Source organism: Bacillus rossius, chromosome 1, assembly GCF_032445375.1.
Source record: "Bacillus rossius redtenbacheri isolate Brsri chromosome 1, Brsri_v3, whole genome shotgun sequence".
NCBI lineage: Eukaryota > Metazoa > Arthropoda > Insecta > Phasmatodea > Bacillidae > Bacillus > Bacillus rossius.
The window spans coordinates 131,621,527-131,649,400 of record NC_086330.1 but is presented as its reverse complement, the minus strand read 5'-3'; the positions used below and the strand labels follow the sequence as shown (position 1 = coordinate 131,649,400).

Here is a 27,874-nt window from a genome sequence, read left to right as displayed (position 1 = left end):
AATGCGATATAAGAAGTCCTGTTCATATTATTACAAATATGGAAATAAATAAACCCAAAATAAATACAAACTTTGTACATAACAAATAATATGAAAGTAATGATAGTTAAAATGCATTTTAGTTCGTACTTATAGATCATTAGAGCCCTTAAAAATAAACGTATGACTATAATAAATAAATCAGTGAAATTTCAATGTATTACCATTTAAAGTAACATCGGTGTGCTAAAAATAATCAAATGATAAAATATACCTACAACATAAATATAATCACGAGTTATCTATCATTCATTTAAAAATCCCGCCACAACGAACAATATAATTACCACCTGAAGGATGTTTTAGGAACACTGGCCAATTATTTTGTATTTCACGTCTTATTTAACCGTGCATTTTATTTCATCAGTCCGCCATTTTAAATCGTTATATATGGTGAGCAGCGAGCTCCTCCGGGCCGGTGTAAAGTGCTTCTCAAGCCGGAGCCGATGGACAAGCAAGCGTCCCCGCGGGGACCTAGGGCGGAGCTGCGACGACCTCACCCCGTGCGGCGGGCGCCGGCGACAACGAGGCACCAATTGGCCGCACTTGAGCGCACGTGCACGAGAGGCCGTCCATCCAGCTCCGCGACGCTCGCTGGTGTCGCCTCTGCGGCGTGCGTAATACAACTGCGAGACTTCTTTCATCAGCACGAGCCAAGAAAGCAAACCATTTGGTGATTTTTCTAAGCTAAGCTATTCAAAGTACTGCTATTTCTTACGGAATCACAATTTTATTTTAATAAAAAAAATTTTATCCGTCTAGAAAAAAGCAGCATTATAACATCAATCGGACCCGTAGTTTTCTAGTTTACTTCTAGCAAAATAACTAACACACGCACTTTATCTACCTCTCTCTCTCTCTCTCTTTCTCTCTTCATCATATTTGTAAAAACGAAGGTTTTTGATTATGCCAGAAAATTAAAATACTCAAATATGGACGCGAATGAATATAAATAATAAAATGGCACACAAAAAAAACTTTTCGTGTAGGCCCTACAAGTTAAACACGATGTGGGCTATTTTATTTTGTCAATGCCGAAACATGTCAAGGCGGTACGAATAAAAAAAAGTCAGCAACAGGCCGATTGGCAAAAACACATTATGTTGCACTTGTAAATGCTAAGATTGTAACTCGTAGTTCGTGAAATCGTAACTTACAGTGATTATGAAACAGGCCGTATCAGGAGTCCAATGTCTTATCACGGCACCAACTCGCTCTGTGGATAGAAAGTAAAAAAAGATTTAGACCAGAACTTACCATGTCTAAGCCTTGTTACTGAGAACAGTGCTAGTTGCATCCATTTGGACTTAAAAACGTAAAAAGCTGCCGAGAAAAATAAAAATAAATAAAAATAAGTATAATAAAATTAAGAAAAAATGGGCGCGTGGCCGCCTAAACAACTAAAAGATAATACAAAATACTCAGCAATTCACTTCAACAATAAAAACAACACAATGGAGGTTCAGAATAAATTAAATGTATAAATAACATGGCGACGAAAAAAAATAAAAAAAGGCTTACAGTTGTCTGACTATTTCTTCTTCTTCCTCCCCCCTCTTTTGCTATCGATCGCCCACTCCTGAGAGTTGAACTTTTCGTTATACTCTGTAAAGAATTTTCACTTCGAAAAATAATCAAGAATCGTTCGGAAATCAGCTGAGCTACGAGGTGATTTCCCCTTGCACCTTGACTTTCAAAATGTGTCCAGTGCTGGCTGCATGAAACAACACACAGTCAGAACTCAAGCTGTCCACACACAAACACAATACCGCTGAAGAGTATTGTTTCGTGAAACAAAGGCGCGATCGCACTTCGAATCAGTTGCCGACCACAACAAACGCTTTTGTTACTTTTTTCGTTCAATAAATGCGACGATATGTGAACGGAAGAGGACTAGCCACCATACTCATACGCCTCGATAACAATCATGCTAGTCGTTCACAGAGAACATTCCCTGGTCAGAACATCGCTTTGGAAGTGTCGTACACGCCATCATTGTAATAGGCAAAAGCCTTCATAAAAAGAAGGCAGCAGTAAAAATCATGAAACAAGATACAAAAGAACACAAAAATCAGCAGTGTGGGCAGATGTAACCGGTTCAACGCACCCCGAACGGAATGGGCGTCATCTAGGGCCCTAACACACGCCTGTTAAGGCCCTGTCACATGAAATTATTCGAAAACATCATTCACACAATGATTAAGCAGACCACTAGTACTACTGTCAAATTTGAGACAAGTTACGTGACACGGACTGTACATTTACCCGCCGGTGAAATCATCAGCTCTTCACACGCACATGTAGATATTTCACACCTAACCTGTTTCTCCAGAGATAATAATACTATCCCATTATTTATATGGTGACAGAGGTGTCCGTAATTGTCAATTAACACTTTACACGACAAAAGCTATCATATGACCGATTTTTTAAAATTTAACCTGAAATAATTGCTAACGGCTGCTTGGTTATATCTATTACTCAGCAGTAAACAAGCAATTTAACGTAATGAGGAGCGGCGGGAGATAGCAGGCAAGAAGGCGACATGCCAGTCAAATTAACAACTCGCCGACGACAAACATATTCAGTGATCCTTTCGTAAATATAAAAGCCTGATAGTAGTTAGAGACGCGGAAATTTCGCGGGTTCGTCTGGTGACAGGCTGAAATTCACAGTTCTATGTGTACTCTGCACGCCTATGCTTTCATATTGGCTGATTTCTTACTGTAGAACTACCCCGTCTTTGGAGTGGATCTACACGATTCGGCCACTCTACTGCTAGCTGGTAGTTTACTGGTCCAAAGTCGTAGAGGGAAGTAGCTAAACGATTGTGATCCAATCAACGCATATGTCATAGGTATAGGTACATGTTTTCCATTAAACTTGAGACAAAAAAATTTGCGAAATTTCTTACTATCTACACAGGAAAAAAAAAAGTTCCGTACTTTTACAAAAGATTCCTTTGAAAACCAGTTGACAAGGAATAGTTTGAAATAAAAGAAAAATATTGTAAGTTTGTACAAACAATGGCTATGGTTATTTTTGCATATATGAAATACATTTTTCGAGATAATATTAAGTATTTATAATGAAAATGACTTTATATTTTATAATTTAATTGACATAATTTTATATTTTAATTGATGTTTCATTCAAGCATAATATCACCATGGATATGATAATCAAGTATTGAATAATAGGACTGTATTTTGTTTTATTATGCTTATTTATAAGCGCAGTTAATACTGGAGAGTTATTCACGGACCGGTTTACAAGTAATTTAAACTATTGGAGGTACCTACTAGGACAACACAAAGCATAAATCCCCGGGCAAGAATCCGAACACAATGTTACTGCGAACACTATAAGGTAATGATACAATTGTTTTCATGTATATGTACAGATTTACAAATGTATGTTATTTGACGTGAATATTTCTGTTCCATTTACACGGATAGTCGTTACGCCGTCTGGGCCGGTAAGGGACGGCATGAACTAACCAATGCGAGGGAAAAGCGGGAGTAAAAACAGTTTCACTTTCTAGAGGCGAGTGCCGAACGCGTACGGTTAACGGGTGCAACCGGTGCGAAATTTCAGGTTAGACGACGCTGACAGGAGTTTAGCAATCTCCTGGGTGTTGCAGCCACAAAAGCCGTGCCTGCAGGTGGCGTAACAACTGGGGGGAGACGAGTTCATACCCCTGCAGAAAACGTCTACATTAGGGGGTTTCTAAACGATCCTTGTGGTGGTGGTGGTGGTGGTGGTGATGGTGATGGTGATGATGACGATGACGACGACGACGACTATGATGATTATGGTGGGTCGGGTTTGGATTACAGGTCAACGCCAAAGCGATATAGGCCATAACCATACTACAGGCGAGACTATTCTGCTGTGTTTAGCCATTACCTTCCGCCAGGGGCATACGACCGGTGGAGAGGGGGATATGGAGGATAAACCCCTCCCTCCCCCGGCCCGATATCCTAACGATTCCTTAAAAAAAATTATATCATTCCCATCAACAAATAGAAAGAATTTGAAGGCAAACAACAGTCAAAGTGGTTCAATCCCTTCCCCCCCCCCCCCCAACAAATTGACTTCTACGTACGCCTTTGATTTCAATGAAATCTTTACTACAAAAAAATTTTTTGCCGGGGTTTAGAAATTTGTATAGTTAAACATTATTCAGACGCTTGGTTTACTACCTGAAATACTTACTTATGTGCAATACAACAAAATTGTTCAGTTACAGCTTGAGAAGCGTATACCAGCCTAGGGAAGCACTTGAGAACGTAAGTTGTGTTTCGCGATGAAACTGCGGTATAAGTTTGCCGGTCGCATTCCGACTCGTCCTGCGTGATTATTTTCAGAGGTTCTGAGTCGCGGACTAGGGCCTGCAGTGTTTCGCTGGCCGTGACGAAGCCCGGAGAAAGCGGGAAGACGAGAAGAAAACAGGAAGTCTGGTGCGTCCTCGACCTGTTGCGTCAGCAACGAGCGCGCGTCGGCCCGCGAGGTAGCACGTTCCCGACATCCGGGCGTGCAGCGCTTCCCAAGAAACAACACACGCGATTTAAAAAAACTGCTCAAGATATTACAATGGTGTCTGTTTACGAAATTGATTTCATAATGCGCTGAGGGCGAACGTTTCGCCAACGTCTCGGTTGGCATTGCAATCGCCCTCATCAGGGTAGCAAGCATCACATTCTGGCTTGGTTGCTACCCTGATGATGGCGACTGCCATTTCGACCAAAACGTCAGCGAAACCTTCGCCCTCAATGTGGCTAAATCCCAAAAGCCAAGAAACTTCAATACACAAAATGTTTCTTGCCACTGCGTACAACAATGTTAGTAGGGTTTTTAATCAATATGTTTGAGATAACTAATTTTAGTTAGAACTTAAAAAATCATTTGAAAAAAAAAAAATAACAGTGTGTGTGAAGGAAAAAATTTCAAAGATTTTACATATAAAATATATCTAAAAAAAAATCTTAAAATAATACACGAACAAAAATATAATATTAATGAATATAATAATAGCATTACCACGCACACTGCACCAATCCAACTATCTTAAGAAAATCAAACTGATGCTCATTTTAAGTAACGCCGCACCCGCGACACAATTAGATATAAATAATTTATAACCGTTAAGTCCGCCGCGTCGGCAATTTTTGTAGCTCTGACGTCACAAGGTGACGAAAGTACTTGTTAGAAAAAATAATTTATTCGCGACGCGTCCATGTGATTTCAGGATTACATTGTAAATACCTATATCTGAACATGAATAACTTCAGAGAATAAACTGAACCACGCGGTACGCTTTAAGCTAAATGCTGGAGCATGGTCAAATTTCTGAAACAGAAACTGACATTATTTTTATGACGAAATGTACGATACAAAGATGTGGCATCCGTTTCACGTGGCCACCGCGCCCGCAACTTCGGGCAAAGTCAGCACTGACGTCATATTGACACGTCCTGTCCTTGGGAGAGAAGCTACCTTCCACCACTTTGCTTCGTTTACACGTCTACTCAAGGCCTCTACTCACATCCTAACAACGGAGTGAGATTCACGTGTCTAATGGCCACAATCTTTGTTCGACTAAATCACTAATACGCCAATTTTTTATAGAAACAAAACAAAACAATAAATCTTGTACGTCACTAGGATATAAAAAAAATAAAGCCTGTCAAAGTTTACTACTGAGACATAATTCTTAATTAAATTCAACGAAGGACAAGAAAAGGTTAAGAGAAAAGGTTAAGAGCATTTTAACCTGCAACGTTCTATCGTAAATATGAAAAAAATACGCCTGCTAGCTAGAAAACTTCTTTCATTGTTTCCGTCTTATGGCTCGTTTCATACGACAAGTTAGTTAGTTAATAATGTTCGCAGGCTTTTACGGCCATTGTCTGAAGTAGCTTGGCTTCTGGGTTGTAGCCGTTTCCTTGGCAAATATCAGGGGCGATTTGTCTTATGTTGGCTGTGGAGCTATGTTTTGAGGTTTCTTAAAGAGTGGGTTCCATATTTTGCTTAATTTGTAGCCATCTTCTCTATTAATGTTTGCTGGGTGTTTTAATATTTCTATTCATTCTCGAATGTATCTTTTCTTGTATTGTCGGATGTTGGATATGGTGTGAAATTGGTCGAAATCAATGCTGTGTCTGGTTTCCATTGAGTGTTCTGCTATAGCTGATCGTGGGTTTTCATGTTAGAAGTCACTGATGTGTTCTTTGACCCTTGTGATTATTCGTCTGCCAATTTGTCCTATATATACCTTGCCACAGGAACATGGAATCTTGTATACACCGGCTAGGTTTTCGGCAGGGGTTTTGCCTTTCACCGATGTCAGAGACCCCTCAATCTTGTTTATGGGTTTGAGAACTGTGTGATTTTCATACTTCCTAAGAATTATTGCCACTTGGTCACACCATATCCAACATCCGACAGTACAAGAAAAGATACATTCGAGAATCAATAGAAATATTAAAACACCCAGCAAAAATTTATAGAGAAGATGGCTACAAATTAAGCAAAATATGGAACCCACTTTTTAGGAAACCTCAAAACATAGCTTCACAGCCAACATCAGACAAATCGCCCCTGATTGAAAAAAAGCCCAACCAACCAGAAGAAAGGAAGGCTCTGATTGGCCCACAGCAGCAGCCAATCAGGAAGCACCTTCCCCTCAGGCGAGAGTATATAAAGGCAATACAACAGGTAAGAACCTTAGTAGGTAACTGTTCCCTGATGATGGCGACTGCAATGTCGACCGAAACGTCGGTGAATTATTTGGCAAGGACACGGCTACAACACAGAAGCCAAGCTATTTAAGTTAGTTACTTAACTAGCTTGTAATTAATATCCACTAGCAAATTTTTTCAGTAAATCTAACCCGATGGATATCTTAAATTTGTTTTTTAGGTCACAAATTTTCTCACGAGATATTTATTTATTACACGTTATTAACGTGCTGTAAAAAAATGTCACGCATCAGATCATAATTATTAACACTTGCGCAAATTGTTATTTAGTATATATCCGATTAAAAAAAAGTGACGAAACAGAAAATGCGAGAGCACTATCGTGTTGAATTCACAGCAAAATACCTCGAATAACAGTAATGACAAGAAAATGAAATGGCGTGTGAAGCTGAGGCTAAAAACACTCACTTTACTTTTGGTGTAACATCTTATCTCTCGGTATACAGCATTTGGTGGGAGTAATTTAGTGAATGGAACAGAAGTCAAGGAATGTAAATGTGTAACGACCACGGTGCAACCATCTGTGCTGGATGGCGCGAACCAAAGTTCACAAATAATATGTACAAAGGTAAACTTTATAGTATTAACTATTTAATGAATTTTAACAAGATTGGCAGCATTTCAATAAAATTCATTGTCTAAAATCAGGTTAAAAGCTTTCGCTTTTATCGGAGCCGTGTCATTATATAGTTTAAAGTTTCGGTCTGCAAATCGAATTATTCGATAGTCGACGTAGCTGCTCCGGCAACGAATTCTAGCGGAAACTACGTGAGATTCGCGTGCAGATATGTAGTTGAAAACGATTTGCGTATTATTTATCGCACTAGTCATTATTATAAATAATTCTACGTTAAATGTAAAGAGACCCGAGTTAGGTATTATAAGTGTATTTGCAACATGAGAACACATGAATTTGCTCGTTACTAAAAGGGCCCTCACTGGCAAAAATTTAGTTCAATATTTTGCGCAAAATTATTGAGCTCATTTTTGTACAACAATATTGAATGGTCTGAACCCCTCACACTACACAAAAATATTGCACAAATTTTCAGTTTCGAGTTAACATTCTTTATGGAAGCACAGCGCCTCGTATCATACTCAGTCATAGCCGCCTACGTTTGTTTACCCAGGGCTGACCCGGAGGTTGCAAGTATTATAGTTGCACTGTGTACAGCGTTGAAGGCGACGTTTAAAAATAAGAAAAGAGTGTGGGTCAGGAATTGGTTGAAGAATCGACCTACTCATGGTCATCGTAATCTACTTCGTGAACTGAGCCTGCTACCTACAAATTATCATAATTACCTGAGGATGAATGAAGAGGTTTTTGAGAAACTGTTAAACAAGGTCCGCCCTCTGATTGAAAAACGTGATACACGACTGAGGACAGCGATTTCTCCAACTAAAAGACGAAGCACTTTGCATATGCTTAAAGGATTACATAAAGGTAAGAAAACTGCAAATATATAAACATAGGAACGTTTAATTACGTATAATACAAATACATATCGCACATTCAGATCAATAGCGGGACAACTAATAAATAGTAATTTCGAGTAAATTGAGTTGAAAGTTTTCACTTCCCTTTCATTCTCTTAAGTGGCATAATGTAACCATCACTCCTTGGATGGCCGCTATTGTACCTAGGAGAGTCATTTCAGTTGCTCATTGTAGCTTTCGTATTTCTCTAGAAGAAGCCGCAGTTAACTCAAAAATCACCTTTTTTTTTAGTTGTCCCACTATTTACCTCAACGTGCGATATAATACACACGTGTACTACATACAGTATAAATCGTATGAGATGCATATTCAACAATGTGGGGAAAAGTGAGAAAAAAAAACATTTTAGTTCGTTTGTCAGAGTTCATTGAAATTGGCGAAATAGGTCGTCATTGAATCGTTGTTTCCTCCTTGTGGGGGTGTTTCTTCAACTACAAACTGTTGACCACCATTATTATTGACAAGACACAATTTACTGATGGGCAGTTGTTCATCGTGCAAGGTATTGAAACCGTCATCAATTGGTGATGGTTCGGAGGTGAGGTTCCCAGTCTATCTGGAGAATTAAGTCGTGGGAGTGCTTGATATTTCCTGCATTGTTTGATTTATGACCACTGAATGGTGGTGAAGTGTACCCATTTGTCCTTCAAACAGGATTTCACTTATGAATTTTTTGGCGTACATCTGCTGATCAGGTTGCATAAGCTCGAGCTCTCGTGCCCAAGTTGTAGCAATAGTCATGAGCAGAGGCAGATTACCGAAGTCGTGAGCATGTAAGTTCAAGAAGCTCATTATTTTTGTTAATACCAACATTTTTTATCTTCTTATTTTATTTCTGCGACTGCTGCTGCAGAGAAGTCGAAGCACCCTGGTCAATCTGCTGAGCCTGGCCTGGAGGAGGCTGCTGGCTGCAAGGATCGATGTTCTTACTGTCCTCAATGTCCTCAGTATATAGAGAAAGAAAAACCCTGAAACCGAAATTATATCTGCTTACATTGAACATTCAAAAACAACCCAAGTAGCACACATATAGGTAGATAATAGTTACATTGACATATTTTTCAGTCAGTCATTAAAGCTAAAGTAAAAATTATTTTGGTTAACATGAGTAGGGGGAGGGAAGGAGTACTGGGACAGATGTAAACATTGAAATGTAAACACCGCGCCAGTACCCCCATGGGGGCCGCCATCTTGTATCACGGAGGCCGCCATTGTTGTTGACATTGGCTACCAGGGCGCGCCACCGTCTTCTGGAGGCCGCCATCTTAGTTCAGCCTTTAGTTACCGGAGCGCGCCACCGTCGCTCCTAAGGCGGGAATTTTATACAAAAAAACCTGGGCGCTGGGTGGATTCGATCCCTGGGACGCACCAACGTCGTGGTAAGGAGGCGGACGCCTTGACCAAAAGACCACGGGACCAGATGAAGTATGGGGAATCAAATAACGAACATATGCTTTAAAGAAGCTATGCTTAAAAGAAGCTATAACTTTAAAATTTCGAAAAGCAATACTAGCTATACTTAAAATTCGAAAAAAAATATATGTCTATAGACCCCCACCCCAAGTATGTCTAAAACCCCCGCCATTATGCTTAACCGCCATGTCTTTAAATTTAAAAAAAACATATATGTCTATAACCCCCCACCCTAAGTATGCCTAAAACCACCATGTCTTTAAATTTAAAAAAATAAAATATGTCTATAAACCCCCACCACTCCACAACCGCCATATTTTTAAAAAAAAAATGCTTAAAAGAAGCAACCGCATTGTTGTAAAAATTCGAAAATAAATAAAATATCGCTATGCTTAAATTTCGAAAGAAAAAAAATATGCTTAAATAATACAGTCATTCTAGCTATGTCTATAAAAACCCACCCCTATATTAGCTATGACTAAAACCCTCCACTCCGAGTATGCTTAATCGCCATATTTAAATTTCGAAAAGAAATAAAATACCGCTATATTTAAATTTAAAAAAAAAAATACAGTCATACTAGCTATGCCTAAACAGTTAACTTTCGAAAAGAAATAAAATATCGCTATTCTTAAATTTGGAAAAGTATGCTTAACCGCAATGTTTAATTTCCAACAGCCATATTTAAATTTCGAAAATAACCCGCCATGTTTCAGTATGCTTTAAACCGCCACCCGCCATATTAGCTATGACTAAAGAAACATAACCTCAAAATCCCGCGCAGAGAGAGCTAGAGGTTGCCTGCTGGAGCGTCACTCGTAAACTGCGCAATTATAATCCCCACATCATATTAAAAGCATAATAATGTCTTTTAAAAAAAATGCTTTAAGTAATAAGCATAGTTAAAAACAATGTGTTAAGCATATTTAAATTTAATAATATTTTTACAAACACTTTGTAGTAATTGGCTCTCGGCCAATGTGTTAAGCATTACAAACGCTGTGCTGGAAACCTCGCTCGTGCGCCGGCGACCAGGAATGTGTTTACCTGCTGGGTGACAGTGAAAGTGTTTACCACAGAGAAACAAGGTCAGGCCATCGCTGCGTACAGGAAAGGAGCAAGCACAAGGAATATACAGAGGTGGAAAAAGAAATAATGTAGACAACACACGGGTAAAAAAGAATGTTGGTTTTATTTAACATTTGGTCTAAAACATGTGTGGCGGACAACTCTAACCCCGAAGGCCCCGCCAACTCTTCAACTCCCTCGGCGCGCGGTCGAGCCATCGCTGCGGCCAACTTCAGGCTCACGTTCCCGCGGTGGCTGTGGCCCTCCCTCCATAAAGAACAGCTCGACTATCTCTCTCGGTATAAGGGCTGACATATCATCACGTGTTGATACAGCCATCTCGTGTTGGGGAGATCTGCAGAACAATACATACGCAGTAGCTACAGCATAACCCAAGCGTGTAAAACATTTACCGTTAAGATTTGTAAAGAGAGAATACAAATATGGAGTAAAATAAATTACGTTAAGATTTGGAAATAGAAAATACGTTAACGTTTGTATAAAATACCTGTGTAAAAGAAATTACGTTAAAGACATTCTAACGTGAAATTAAAAAAAAAAAATAAGTTAACATTTGTATAAATTACTTGTGTAAAAGATATAAATGTAAAATGCATGAAAATAAATTACGTTAAGATAATTTAAAGAGAAAATAATTACTTGTGTAAAAGAGATTATGTTAAGACTTGTAAAGAAAAAAAATAATTACTTGTGTAAATTAAATTATATAATCATGTGTAGAAAATATATTATAATAAGTCCATTCTAGCTTTAAAAAAACACGTAAATTATGTTAACACTTCTTTTTTTAAAATAAATTTCATGTTTAAAAGTGATTATGTTAAGACTTATAAAGAAAAAAATAAATTACATTAGCCTTTGTAAAAGAGGAAAATTAAACTATATAAACATGTTTAAAATAAAGTATGTTAAAATCATTCTAACTTTAAAAAATATAATTACTTGTGTACTGCGACATACCAATAGGTTATTCTCCACGTGCAATGGTGGGAGGATCGAAGCGCTAGGCCACCCCATCACTCGGGGACGACAACATAGCTGAACGTAACAATAGGAAAGGGCTAATCATGGTCCGGGGAAAGGCGTAGGTCCTTATGTCCCCAAGGTAGAGTGCTGACACCGTCTTCAGAAAGCCAACGCTTATCATCTCCTGAAGACAATGCTACCTTGGTCACACGCTCCGTAAACACAGTGTGGCCTCGCGATCGGAAATGGTGTTGGGTCGCGAGAACCCGTGAATTTTGAAGCAACCATTCCAGGTATTGAGGAAACAGGAGTGAACGCAGTGCGCTGGCCTTGATTCTCTTCGCCTTACGCGTAGAAGAACCGTCCTCCATCTTAAACGCGTAAAGCTTCGGGCGAAGACCAACAAACTCCGTGATGACATTGCCAGCGGCCTCATCCTTCATCACCCCCGTTACACCCTTATTAACCAAGGGGAAGCATTGCTCATTACCTGGCGCATAATTTGAAGTATCGAAACGGGAAGCTAAATCGGGGCGAATCGAATCGTAAATGTCGTCACACACAACGTGGTAAATTAACGAATCCGTATCCGTGTACAGGAGACGCAGAGACTGTGGAGGGAATTTCTTTTGCATGTAATTATAGTGAAAATCGTAGAGAACTAATTTTGATAAATCTAAAATGGCGACACCTGTGTACAATGGTCTATCAAAGGTAATCGTCCCTTTTTGCATCTCTATGAGGACTAAACTCTCATCGATGATTCGCCGAGCCTTGAATGTCGGACGACCAATCAGCTCAGCCGCCCCATAAATGGAATCGTATCGGGAAGCGATGCGTATATCCTTATGCTTTCGCGTATTTTCCAAACTTTTTCCGTAAACCGAGTTCGGCAGTAATTTAAAAAACGATTTCTCAAAGGGGTTCGCAGCCTGGGCACGACGCTCAGCATTAAAGGCTATATAGTCCCTCATCCAGGCCGCCTGCGCAAACCGCAGCACGCGGTGAACCTGGCCGATGACTGCCCCATACTGAACGTAGTGCCGCAGTGTTTTAGCATGGACAACATATGTAGTACGCGGCGCGAGAGTTAACAGTAATTTACTCATACGCCCGTTTGGCGGTACGCCATTCACAGGGGCCAGAGGCAGATCTGATAGGCGATCGTGACAATCATCGGGAAAGGTCAAATCTACTTCCACGAAAAATGATGTATCACCATCGATGTCAATGGTGTTGAAATCCCAACTCGTATACTCATCCCTGGGAACCCATTGGAAATTACCCACAGGAAGCTTATCCAACATTGTGTGAGCATACAGTGCGTTAACATCGAAATAACAGATGTACGAAGACGGAAGGCTCGGGTCGTGACTGGACATGTACACATTGTTAGCTTTCGCGTGACGTCGACTTACATTTGTAATACCTCCACGAACGGCAGACTCTAGGAAGAGGTATATGTCCGGGTCGGTCACAAGTTCAAGACGCATGCCGGTTTTAATTAAAAGTGCATCCCATGCGAGCGAGGGAGCGGTAATGTAATGAGCGGGATCAAGCGAATAATGCTGTAGGCAAACGAAACGAAAAGATTCGAATATATCGGCCAGCAAACAAGTATCCACCTTAAGGGGATTGGTGCACCAGCATCGTATTAAAAAAAACAATATATTTGTTAATGATTCAGCTGCTAGAGAAGATTTGAACCATTCTGGTGTAAAATTTATTTTTTTAATTTTTATTTTAATTAAGTTATTGCTGATTTTCGGGAATTTTATAAATTCAAGCTTTATTAATAAACTATAAAGAATTCAGTGGTAAAACTTTCGCAGATAAATTTTCAGACACGGGAGATATGACTGTGACCATTATTTTATCTGTAATCATTATTAATTTAACGTATTTATAATTTGAATAATAATAAATGAGCTGCTACGAAATTGCGTGATATTCATTTGCGAATTTAATAACATTCGCGTTTTCATTTGTAATTCAAACGCCAACATATCTGTCGGCTGAATGATTGACTTTATTTTAGTCTTTAGCTTATTGCAGTCGGACCTAAAGTAAAAACGTAGCTGTAGAAGTTTGAGCAGCGTGCAAGCTCGGATACGAGAAATTATGGAGCGCGCTGGACAGTAGTGACACCTTGCGACAGTTTCCCCAACTGTTTGCAGCCAGTGTTTTCTCTCGTTCCCACCCAGCCACAGCTGTCTCCTGTTTACGAAGGGGAGACGGGATTTCGCGCGAAACTGATATGAAGGTCAACGTATTTATTTTCAGTAGATAAGAGAACGTGTTTGGTCTAGCTCGGCGTATAATTGAATGGTTATTCTCTGTTATTATTTAGCACAGTGATTTAGCTAGATGTTTTTTGTTGTAAACGTGAGATTTATTCAGGAATAAAATGCCGAAGAAACCTCCACCAAGCAGAGTACACAAAAGAACAAAACTATCGAAAGCCATTAGAGCGCTTAGAAAAAAGAATAAAGAAAGATAACAGATTATTTTATTATAGCTTTTTTAACATACATTTATTTTTCAGAGTTGCGTATGTACAACGCGATGGACGCGATGCGACAACAAAAAGATGTGTAAAATTGTAAAAATGCTTTTTTTTTTAGCAATGCGTGAACCATTCATTAACTATACTCAACATGTATCCGTATAATTACGTTTGAATTTTTTTTATGACAGGCATCAATGTTAACAAGTTTATTAAGCCACTATAGACTTTTTTTCAGAAAAATAAGTGTAGCAGAAAACACTCAACATAGTCTCACACAAAATCAGTTTACATGAATGCAGTTTTAAGAAGTAAGCTACGTAAATAATAGTTAAACATTATTTAATATCTGCTGGTAACGTTTCCAAAGTATCAGCTTCGCCTTCATTCACGAACAATATTCGTGGCCTTATTTATTTATTATGCTGGCGTTTCGTTGGTGACTGTTAGGACTGCAAAATTAGTAAACATTTTTCACCCTATCCTGAGTTAAATCTAAGTGTACGCGGTTAGATGAGGACCTAGATGTGTCTCATGCTTACGCCTTTACACTCTACTCATGCGGGGTATTAACCATGCGCGTAAGGGCACGTTGCCAATGACCTGTACGATAGTCTCAACAATCCTCTACGGACTCGAAAAATGTCACCTGCTCATTGGCTACTTGACTTGTGACAACTGTTTGTTGTAATGCCTGTGATTCATCGTTGATTTTGTTGAGGAGTTTTCAGTGATTCAGAGCCTCCCATTTAACTGTGGCCGAATTGAAGAAGCAGTACAAATGTTACATGCTTGAATTCATAGCGAATGGAAACCACAAATATTTACTGATGTAGTGGTTGGTAAAAAAAATAGTATTCGTATCGCGTCCATCGCTACGCGCCATGTTGGCTCCTATATTATATGGATTTACAAAATATAACGATTCATTTACGACACTTAAGATAAGGTGTTTAGGATTTTAAGAATTCACTTGAATTAATATTTAAGAACATATTTCAGGATAACTTGTGAAGACGCTCGTACAGACAGCACCGGTTGTGATGAGTAATTGTTACCAGAGCAGGTGTACACGAAGTGGCATGTGAAACCTCAACACAACTCGAAAATCAGTACCGTAAACCGGGGTAACTTTGGGACTGGGGGTGTAAATTTGGGACAGTGGGTAATTTCCGGCTTTAGGATTTCCTGTCAAGGCCATGTATTTAGAAGTGGTACGCAATCACCGCTTCTATATTCGCTGGTATGTGCTACTATCTCATGGCATTTATTTGAAGCTGTAGTTGCACTGGTGGGATAGAGGCAGTGGATTTGGTTTCAACCACATGTTGTTAATATTTTTGTTTTTGTGTAAACTTTTGTACGCACTTTAAAAACGGCAAATACTTCACGAAAGACAGGTATGTATTTGAAGAAGTACAAGCCTTGACATCCATTTAATGTGATGCTAATGTTTTTGATACTTGCATTTTATTTTATAACCTCAAAATAGTAAATTTTCATCACTTGGTGGGGTAACTTTGGGACTGTCCCAAAGTTGCCCAAAAGTTGGCGTAATATGTTTTACTGCATTTTTTCTTCATATTTTTCAGAATAAAGCGACCAACCATGCCAATAAATCCCAAACATGTTCTTGGTACACGGCCATATAAAAATTACACAGAGGAAAACTTGAATGAAGCCTTGCAAGCTGTACGGAACAAAACATTGTCGATTCGCAAAGCTTCAACAAAATATGGTATTCCAAAAAACACTTTGCACCTAAAAAACCAGGAAAACCAATTTATAGCTGTCGACCGAGCTCCTGTTTTCACAAATGAAGAGTAGTTGCAATTTGTAAGTCACATTGTAGCCGTGTCTAACTATGGATTTCCTGTGGATATGTTTGACCTTCGAAGTGTTGTCAAGTCCTACCTGGACCGCTGTGGAAGAAAGGAGCTACGATTTTAAAACAATTTACCAGGACGGCACAAAGCAATAATACCTCAGAGAACAGCAAAAAAATTTCTTACTCTAGAGCAGCAACAGAAGAAAAGGTTGTGAATAAGTTTTTTGATAATTTGTAAAAGGAGCTGATAGGAATTCCAAAAGTGAATATTTGGAATTACGACGAAACAAATCTTTGTAGACAATTCTGGAACCAGAAAAATCATCACGAAGAGGGGAATTAAGTACCCTGAGAGCAGGGGTGCAACAATTAAGTTTCCAAAGGAGGGGGCAATATAACTTTTTATAAAGAATCATCGATCCCCCGTATTGAAGCGGGGGGTCCGGGGGTCCTCCCCCGGGAAAATTTGTATTTCAAGGTGGAAAATGGTGCTATTTAAGCAGTTTTATTATCTAAAAATTGATTACACAGCACTTTATTTGCCCCCGTTTGCCCCCACTTCAAGGTTTCAGAAGGGGGGGGGGGGGCAAAATACCCTTGCCTCCCCCTGTTGTTGCGCCCCTGCCTGAGAGGATAAAAAAATTGTCTAAAGCGTGCACATCTATAATTGTTTGTGGAAATGCAGCAGGGGATGTAGCACCACCTTATGTAAACTATAAGGCGGAGAAGATTTGGACAACTTGGACTGAAAACGGACCCTCGGGTACTCGATAAAATAGAACTAAATCTGGTTGGTTTGATGGGCATGCTTTTGAAGACTGGTTTACATCCTTAATGTTGCCTGTTCTAAACCACCAGGAAGGACCAAAAGCTATCATCGGTGATAATCGTAGCTCCCACATCAATATGGAGGTTATAAGGCTGTGTGAAACAAACAACATAAAATTCATAGCACTTCCTCCAAATGCTACCCCACCTCCTACAGCCACTGGACGTGGCTTACTTTCGACAAATGAAAGTTGCCTGGCGAAAGGTACTAAAAAATTGGAAGAAAACTGCAGCTGGAAGTCGGTGTACATCTGTACCGAAGGATCAATTTCCAACACTTTTGAAAAACCTCTTCGATGGCTTGGTTACAGGTCCAGAAAACATGATTTCCGGATTCCGCAAGTCAGGAATTTATCCTATTGACAGACAGGTGGTTCTAAAAAGATCGCCTTCAGGGAGCCTAGATTCATCTATTTCTTCCCTTGTCTGGAAGAGCTTCCTAGAAAAAATTACAAAAAACAGGAAGAAACTACCAAAGTCCGCAAAATCCTGAGAAAGAAGAAACTGAATGTTCTTCCAGGAAAAAGTGTTTCAGCAGAAGAACTTAAAGCTGTTTCGTTACCACCATCTGAACATCACCAATCTGCACCTGATCCCCAACCATCTACTTCCAAATGTGCGGAAGCACTACTGCATGTACCACACCAGAAAAAACGAAGAAGAGAGAGCAGCACTGAGAGCAGCAGTGATGATGGTTATGCTAAGTTTTCGCTAAGAGACTCTGAAGACAGCGTAACTTTCAGTGACTTGGAAGAGCAATGTGCTCCATTAATGCCAAGCCTACAACCTTAAAGTTTTCTTGAGAACCTGGCGGTGAGAGACTACATTTTGGTGAGGTACGAAGACGAACTGTACCCGGGGCGTATTGTCGAATTTAAAAATGATGATATACTTGTATCAGCTATTAAGAAGTCTGCCTTAAACTGGAAATGGCCAGCAAAGCCCGACAAAGTTTTCTATTCAAAGGATGAAATAGTCCAAAAAATTACCAACCTGTACAAATAGGCCGACTGGAAATTTTTAAAGTCAAAGAACTTTCCTAATATGATATAAGAATATATTGTAAACTATTTGTTATGCTTATTTTTACTAATTATTTTGTAAATATTACTTTAATTTACAATTTAATGTGCTAAAACCTTTTGTAATATGATTTCAATACCAAGCTTCATTTCTGAAATAAGAAACTTAAGTGTAACATTGGGACAAAATTATTTTTACTAGTGTTTATAGGTAAGCGAAAAAGTGTATTGTCCCAATCTTACCCCAATTAATGGGGTAAGATTGGGACAACAATGTAGGCTGTTTATTAGAATATTTTTGGTCCTAGAATAAAATTATGACAATATTTTGTAAGAGGAAGGTTAAATACTTATAATATCATAGCTTCATCAATCTATATTAATGTCAGCTAACAGGAGTAGTAAAAAACTGGAAAAAGTGTCCCAAAGTTACCCCGGTTTACGGTATGTGTTACATTGAAATGTGTCCGCTACAAATGTTCAGGAATTATAATTTTGAAATCGAGTAGAAATATTCCTGCAATTAGCATTAGGTATATTTTAATAGACATTGAAAGAGAATCATTAAGTAGCTTCAAAATCCAAATACCAGAATACAGATAGTCTGTAACAATACAGACCTCACCGACAAGATATGGTCCAGATTGTTAATACTAACACATATGAAAAAATTGACTAGTTACTGAATATGTTGAAATTTTGTAAACCTGTTACTTTAGATGATTGGTGATGTAATAATGTCTCTTGGAAAGTACATAAGATTTTAACTGCTGTTATTTCTCCATAAATCGCAAATCACCATGGCGGCCATTTTACGATCACGATTTAGTTCTTAAATTTTAAATTAGTTTATTTTTTGAGAGCCTGGAACAATTTGTCTGACCACTAAAGCGATCCGAGCCGCGTAGTGTATACTACTGCGTGGTTGCCAAAGTAGGCTCGGGTCGGGACGAAATTAGCTGTGAAGAAACAAAGGGTTTTAATACATGGAAAATTATTCCAAAGCCGAAAATTTGTACAGTGGTAGAATGAACATTTCTTATTAACACGCAAACCTTGTGCGTCACACCAAAAACGAGCAGTTAAATCCAAAATGACAATTTTTTGCAACGATCCACAATAATGGATATTGCAAATGCAGTTTATGGAGTAGACAGTCAGTATGGAACCCAAAATAATCTAGAAACATTGCCCTATCTGAGGATAGTGATAAAAAGCACAAAGTTTAAACATGTTTCTATAAAATAGACCATTTAAATCATTAAAGTTAACGAATTCACTTTCATTCAATTTTAAGGAAATATAAATACATCTTACATAAACTTAAAGAGCCCAACGTGGAAATCGCTTAAAGTAAACGTTGTTGCATATTTATTCATCTTTAAATTGGTATATTTTTTTAAGTGTCTCATACAATTAGTCTGACCACTAAAGCGATCCGAACCGCGTAGTGTATACTACTGCGAGGTTGTGGAAGTAGGCTCGGGTTGGGACGAATTTCGCTGTTAAGAAACAAAAAAAATTAATACATGGAAAATTATCCCAAAGCAAAAATTTTGTACACTAGTAGAATGAACATTTCTTAGTAACACGTCATAAGCTTACCGATGAAACCTTGTGATCACACCAATAATGAGAAGTTGAGTCCTTAATGATAATTTCTACAATGATCCACAAAAATGTTTCGTAAATGTAATAACTTTAATACTTTTTTAAGTCGGTTCTCATTATGGTACCAAAGTAATATAAAATAATGTCTTACATGGTAATTGTGATAAACACCTCAAAGTTTTAACGTCCTATTATTAAATTGGTAATTTTAATCATAAAAGGTAAGAAAAAAATATTTTTTTTATAGAAATTTCACTACATGTTACATAAATATGTTGAGCGTAGCGTCAAAATTACTTCATAAATATTGTCTGTTTTTTTTTTTTTTTTTTTTTCAAGGTTTAAATGTGTATATTTTGAGTGTCTGGTACAATAGTCTGACCACTGATGTATTTCAAGCTGCGTAGTGTGTGTGCAGCAGTGTTAAAGTCGCTCGTGCTGGGACGTTTTTTGCTCCAGAAAACTAAGGTTTTTAATGTATGGTAATTCCAGACTGAAGTTTACTCTGAAATAATAAAAGTTTCCTAACTACAAGTGATTTTTGCTGCAAACGTAGATAAAAATCTTCCATGATGCGATTTGCTTAGGTAAAAATTTTAGTATGATCAACTCTTTAATTTCTAAATTATAAATAAAAAACAACAATAGAACTTCCCAGAAAGTTGTGATAAAACTGACGATATTGCGCGAGTAGCAGACCCGTACGTGACTACAGAGAAAGGCTATTTTCCTTGACCGTTAAGATTTCTGGGACGAACACCCTCTCACAGCTAGGGTCATAAAATACGGTCAAACTCTTGCAAAAACATCCACCACCGCTCTTTGCCACTAGCAATTTAACGAAGTCAGCTAGGCGCAGCACTCCAATAAATTAACTTAGAAAAAAATACTAAATATGTAATTCTATCAATACATTTTACAACACAACTTATGTTTTATTTATTTTCTGGAAAAAATAATATTATCATACGAATTATGTTATAAAAGTGACAAAACTCAATAAGTAAATTTACGGTGTATAGTTTTCTTCAATTGTTATGTAGTAAACTAATTTTATACAGTTAAATATATATTTTTTATAATATAGGCTACATTAAAATTTTGCATAGTTCTGATCGAAAATAATATACTGTATTAGAAATAAAAAATAAATATTTTTTTGGTATTAAAATAATTTTTAATAATAAAATTTTTGTAACAAAATACGAACACACATATATATGAAACTAGAGGTCCTCTAGAATTTTTATTTACAAGTTCCAAGCAGAAATGGTTTAGCTATTGTTAATTCTATTGTCTCAAAAATCATTCATATAAGAAAAAAGAATATGTATATCTCAATAGATGTAAAATGAATACACCCTATCATATGCTTTAAATATATTTTAAGTAATCCTTAAATAAGACAAAGTTTATTGAGTGTCGCAGTACGCAGCGTGTTTCAAAGCACGCCGGCCGTGAAAGATCAGTACGGCCGCAGTACACTGCAACGCTCGGGCAGCTTTAATGAGGCAGCTAATTATGCTAGACTCCTTATAAATATACTATCTTAAAGCTAAAAGTATAAATATAAACATTTATTTAGACATTTTATCGCATTCGGCTCTTCAAATCGGTGTAAATCGTATTTTTATCTGGGTGGCAAAGATTAAAAAAATATGTCGTGAATTAATCTTAAATATTAAAAATTTAATTTTTTCTTACATTAATGGGTGAATTACAGTTTCTCGATTATTTTGGTAAGTTTACGGACAGTCAAAATTAAAAACTGTATAAATGGGTAGCATTTTAATGTTTTGAATTTGCTGTCACCTAGGACTTAAATGCAAATTTTCGGTTATAACGCACAAGGTCTACAGCGGTAAACTTTCGGTATGTTATTAAGCACAGTCAACTCTACGAGAGTACAAAAATCTGGAGTAACACGAAAGTCTACACGGGGAAGGGCGGCTACCTGATCCGAGAATGAAGGATAGGGCGAGATGGGAAGCGAAGATAAGAGCTGGTTATCGCGGTTCGCTTTCCGTCCGTGTTGGAGAGAGAGGGAGAGAGAGAGAAAGGCGATATTGTGGAAGACCTTCGAAAGATTCCCGCTAGATGGCAGGCCTCAGAGCTGCAACCTTCGACAACCTCCCCTCACAGAAGCTCACTCGCCACTAACTTGCTAAATCTAACCCGCTAGCTTATATACGTGCTGGCTGGCCTTACAGTAGTAATAAACAAGCATTTATGAAACACTTAAGCTCATTTCCAACAAATTCTGACGAATGACTGTTTTTTGTCCTGCACCAATCCCCTTAAGGTAACTAAGTGCGTACTCTTTCAATGTGGCACAATGGAATACGTCCCAAGCCTTTTGAACGTGAGTATACTCCAGATCACTCACGTCCGTGCCACTCATTACGTTATGGAACGCATCCTTTGGTGGTAGCGAGGCAGTCTGCAAATGTTCACTAGACTTAACAAAGTCATAGGGAAACACACCTCTACGCGTAGCTAACTGAAACTGTGCGTCATCTGGAAACATTGAACGGGTGAGTTTCAACTGATTAGGCGTGAGATTGCCAGCGAGAGTTTCCAGAGATGAATTTAAAAAGTTAAGTGAATCAATAAATCGAAGACGCACAGCGCGCACGCCTCCTTGCGCATTACCTGAGACGGGTATGTATTTAGTAATACATTTGTAACTCTCTAGAGTTACGCCTAATACTTTGACCTCGCCGGGATTCTCCACAACAAAGGAGCCGTCCGGCTGTGCAATCCGCCGCGAAACTAAATGCTTCATTAAAAAGTGGGCATCATAATTTTGCAAATTATGGAATACCGCGACAAGCTGTTTCTTTTGCATCCTGAAAGCCAGGTTGCACTTCGAATGGGCATAACCACGTATTTCACCAGTCAAATGGCAGTGATCGAGCACCTTCTGCCCAGCCAATACCTTCTTACAGATATGGCAATGTGTTTGACTCGCAAGCCTTGCAGAGACGGCTGGAGTCGGCGTCTTAATAGGAACGTTCTTTGAATAATTATCACATACCCACTTTGTCATTGAAACTAATTCGGCGACCATTTCAGCAATACAGTTATCACCCTCGAATTGCACATACCTGGTCAAAGAGCTATCGTAACCACAGACTAACAAAATGCTGCATGCGTATGGTACATGTTCGTTTACCCGTGTGGTATTAGATGTCTCATCACCGGGTAAACAGGTGGCTTGGGACGTATTCCATTGTGCCACATTGAAAGAGTACGCACTTAGTTACCTTAAGGTGGATACTTGTTTGCTGGCCGATATATTCGAATCTTTTCGTTTCGTTTGCCTACAGCATTATTCGCTTGATCCCGCTCATTACATTACCGCTCCCTCGCTCGCATGGGATGCACTTTTAATTAAAACCGGCATGCGTCTTGAACTTGTGACCGACCCGGACATATACCTCTTCCTAGAGTCTGCCGTTCGTGGAGGTATTACAAATGTAAGTCGACGTCACGCGAAAGCTAACAATGTGTACATGTCCAGTCACGACCCGAGCCTTCCGTCTTCGTACATCTGTTATTTCGATGTTAACGCACTGTATGCTCACACAATGTTGGATAAGCTTCCTGTGGGTAATTTCCAATGGGTTCCCAGGGATGAGTATACGAGTTGGGATTTCAACACCATTGACATCGATGGTGATACATCATTTTTCGTGGAAGTAGATTTGACCTTTCCCGATGATTGTCACGATCGCCTATCAGATCTGCCTCTGGCCCCTGTGAATGGCGTACCGCCAAACGGGCGTATGAGTAAATTACTGTTAACTCTCGCGCCGCGTACTACATATGTTGTCCATGCTAAAACACTGCGGCACTACATTCAGTATGGGGCGGTCATCGGCCAGGTTCACCGCGTGCTGCGGTTTGCGCAGGCGGCCTGGATGAGGGACTATATAGCCTTTAATGCTGAGCGTCGTGCCCAGGCTGCGAACCCCTTTGAGAAATCGTTTTTTAAATTACTGCCGAACTCGGTTTACGGAAAAAGTTTGGAAAATACGCGAAAGCATAAGGATATACGCATCGCTTCCCGATACGATTCCATTTATGGGGCGGCTGAGCTGATTGGTCGTCCGACATTCAAGGCTCGGCGAATCATCGATGAGAGTTTAGTCCTCATAGAGATGCAAAAAGGGACGATTACCTTTGATAGACCATTGTACACAGGTGTCGCCATTTTAGATTTATCAAAATTAGTTCTCTACGATTTTCACTATAATTACATGCAAAAGAAATTCCCTCCACAGTCTCTGCATCTCCTGTACACGGATACGGATTCGTTAAATTACCACGTTGTGTGTGACGACATTTACGATTCGATTCGCCCCGATTTAGCTTCCCGTTTCGATACTTCAAATTATGCGCCAGGTAATGAGCAATGCTTCCCCTTGGTTAATAAGGGTGTAACGGGGGTGATGAAGGATGAGGCCGCTGGCAATGTCATCACGGAGTTTGTTGGTCTTCGCCCGAAGCTTTACGCGTTTAAAATGGAGGACGGTTCTTCTACGCGTAAGGCGAAGGGAATCAAGGCCAGCGCACTGCGTTCACTCCTGTTTCCTCAATACCTGGAATGCTTGCTTCAAAATTCACGGGTTCTCGCGACCCAACACCATTTCCGATCGCGAGGCCACACTGTGTTTACGGAGCGTGTGACCAAGGTAGCATTGTCTTCAGGAGATGATAAGCGTTGGCTTTCTGAAGACGGTGTCAGCACTCTACCTTGGGGACATAAGGACCTACGCCTTTCCCCGGACCATGATTAGCCCTTTCCTATTCTTACGTTCAGCTATGCTGTCGTCCCCGAGTGATGGGGTGGCCTAGCGCTTCGATCCTCCCACCATTGCACGTGGAGAATAACCTATTGGTATGTCGCAGTACACAAGTAATTATATTTTTTAAAGTTAGAATGATTTTAACATATTTTATTTTAAACATGTTTATATAGTTTAATTTTCCTCTTTTACAAAGGCTAATGTAATTTATTTTTTTCTTTATAAGTCTTAACGTAATCACTTTTAAACATGAAATTTATTTTAAAAAAAGAAGTGTTAACATAATTTACGTGTTTTTTTAAAGCTAGAATGGACTTAACATAATATATTTTCTACACATGATTATATAATTTAATTTACACAAGTAATTATTTTTTTTCTTTACAAGTCTTAACGTAATCTCTTTTCCAGAAGTAATTATTTTCTCTTTAAATTATCTTAACGTAATTTATTTTCATGCATTTTACATTTATTTCTTTTACACAAGTAATTTATACAAATGTTAACGTATTTTTTTTTTTAATTTCACGCTAGAATGTCTTTAACGTAATTTCTTTTACACAGGTATTTTATACAAACGTTAACGTATTTTCTATTTCCAAATCTTAACGTAATTTATTTTACTCCATATTTGTTTTCTCTCTTTACAAATCTTAACGGTAAATGTTTTACACGCTTGGGTTATGCTGTAGCTACTGCGTATGTATTGTTCTGCAGATCTCCCCAACACGAGATGGCTGTATCAACACGTGATGATATGTCAGCCCTTATACCGAGAGAGATAGTCGAGCTGTTCTTTATGGAGGGAGGGCCACAGCCACCGCGGGAACGTGAGCCTGAAGTTGGCCGCAGCGATGGCTCGACCGCGCACCGAGGGAGTTGAAGAGTTGGCGGGGCCTTCGGGGTTGGAGATGTCCGCCACACATGTTTTAGACCAAATGTTAAATAAAACCAACATTCTTTTTTACCCGTGTGTTGTCTACATTATTTCTTTTTCCACCTCTGTATATTCCTTGTGCTTGCTCCTTTCCTGTACGCAGCGATGGCCTGACCTTGTTTCTCTGTGGTAAACACTTTCACTGTCACCCAGCAGGTAAACACATTCCTGGTCGCCGGCGCACGAGCGAGGTTTCCAGCACAGCGTTTGTAATGCTTAACACATTGGCCGAGAGCCGATTACTACAAAGTGTTTGTAAAAATATTATTAAATTTAAATATACTTAACACATTGTTTTTAACTATGCTTATTTTCTATATTTATAATTTTATTTTACTCGACGTAATAGTAACTATGCTTAACACATTGTTTTTAACTATGCTTATTACTTAAAGCATTTTTTTAAAAGACATTATTATGCTTATAATATGATGTGGGGATTATAATTGCGCAGTTTACGAGTGACGCTCCAGCAGGCAACATCTCGCTCTCTCTGCGTGGGATTTTGAGGTTATGTTTCTTTAGTCATAGCTAATATGGCGGGTGGCGGTTTAAAGCATACTGAAACATGGCGGGTTATTTTCGAAATTTAAATATGGCTGTTGGAAACTAAACATTGCGGTTAAGCATACTTTTCCAAATTTAAGCATAGTGATATTTTATTTCTTTTCGAAAGTTAACTGTTTAGGCATAGCTAGTATGACTGTAATTTTTTTTTCATTTAAATATAGCGGTATTTTATTTCTTTTCGAAATTTAAATATGGCGATTAAGCATACTCGGAGTGGAGGGTTTTAGTCATAGCTAATATAGGGGTGGGTTTTTATAGACATAGCTAGAATGACTGTATTATTTAAGCATATTTTTTTTCTTTCGAAATTTAAGCATAGCAATATTTTATTTATTTTCGAATTTTTACAACAATGCGGTTGCTTCTTTTAAGCATATTTTTTTTTAAAAATATGGCGGTTGTGGAGTGGTGGGGGTTTATAGACATATTTTATTTTTTTTAAATTTAAAGACATGGCAGTTTTAGGCATACTTGGGGTGGGGGGTTATAGACATATATGTCTTTTTTAAATTTAAAGACATGGCGGTTAAGCATAATGGTGGGGGTTTTAGACATACTTGGGGTGGGGGTCTATAGACATATTTTTTTTCGAATTTTAAGTATAGCTAGTATTGCTTTCTGAAATTTTAAAGTTATAGCTTCTTTTAAGCATAGCTTCTTTAAAGCATATGTTCGTTATTTGATTCCCCATACTTTATCTGGTCCCGTGGTCTAGTGGTCAAGGTGTCCGCCTCCTAACCACGACGTTGGTGCGTCCCAGGGATCGAATCCACCCAGCGCCCAGGTTTTTTTGTATACAATTCCCGCCTTAGGAGTGACGGTGGCGCGCTCCGGTAACTAAAGGCTGAACTAAGATGGCGGCCTCCAGCAGACGGTGGCGCGGCCTGGTAGCCAATGTCAACAACAATGGCGGCCTCCGTGATACAAGATGGCGGCCCCCATGAAACAAGATGGCGGCGCCCATGGGGGTACTGGCGCGGTGTTTACATTTCAATGTTTACATCTGTCCCAGTACTCCTTCCCTCCCCCTACTAACATGTTTCCTTTTTTTTACAGTTACCAAGGAACCATGCTGAGAGGGAGAATGTGGTACAGCAGTTCAGCGAGCTATGGAATTTTCCACATTGCATTGGGGCCATGGATAGCAAACATGTAGAAATTGTCAAACCCCACAACACTGGATCATTTTATTACAACTACAAAGGAACATTCAGTGTTGTACTACTAGCTGTAGTAAATGCTAATTACGAATTCCTAATGGTTGCTTGTGGCATAAACTGTCGTGTTTCTGATGGTGGTGTGTTGGGATACACACAGTTTGGAGAAAAGCTGTTGAATGGTAGCCTACACCTTCATCATGAGAAAACTTTGCCTAATTTTCCGAGAACTACATCTTATGTTATTGTTGGTGATGACGCATTTCCTTTATCGCCAAACATCATGAAGCCTTACCCGGGAACTGGCATCTCTCGAGAGCAGCGAATATTCAACTATCGATGCAGCAGGGCTCGGTGCATTTCAGAAAATGTATTTGGGATAATGGCTTCAAGATTTAGAATTTTTCGTGCACCTATTCAACTTGCTCCAGAAAAAAGTAAGGAAAATTGTGTTTTCTTGTTGTTATTTACATAATTTTCTACGACAGCATCCAGCGAATGCATATATGCCAGCAGACTCCGTGCATCAGGAGGTTGTAGAGACAGGCGAAATGTTCCTGGTTCTTGGAGACCGGAAAATATACGACACATTGCGCTTGAAAACAGTCGTACTATCAGGAATCCGACAACTAGAGCAAAATCTATTAGATATACGTTCACTGAGTACTTCAATGGACCTGGTGTAGTTTCTTAGCAGGACAAAGAAATTGGTATTGCTTAATGATTTAGTTCATTCCTTTATAATATGTACACTGTACCTACCACTGTTGTTCAATGTATATTACCTACCTACTCAAAACCAATAGATTGATAAGAAAAACATTATATTGTTTACC

General features: G+C 38.9%; 1 protein-coding gene across 8 annotated transcripts in view; it reads right to left on the bottom strand.

Moving 5' to 3' along the window:
• The window catches only part of LOC134546155 (carnitine O-palmitoyltransferase 1, liver isoform), a 126,442-nt gene that overhangs the window by 51,905 nt on the left and 46,663 nt on the right, over positions 1 to 27,874 (bottom strand). For 2 of the 8 annotated variants that reach the window (XM_063388715.1, XM_063388711.1), the window contains exon 2: positions 1,197 to 1,255. The exons of 4 other annotated variants lie outside the window; for them this stretch is intronic. The gene's annotated coding sequence lies outside the window, so the exon portion shown is untranslated. Of the gene's footprint in view, positions 1 to 1,196; positions 1,256 to 4,257; positions 4,393 to 27,874 lie in introns of those variants that run through there. 2 more of the 8 variants (XM_063388713.1, XM_063388712.1) reach the window with 2 other exon arrangements.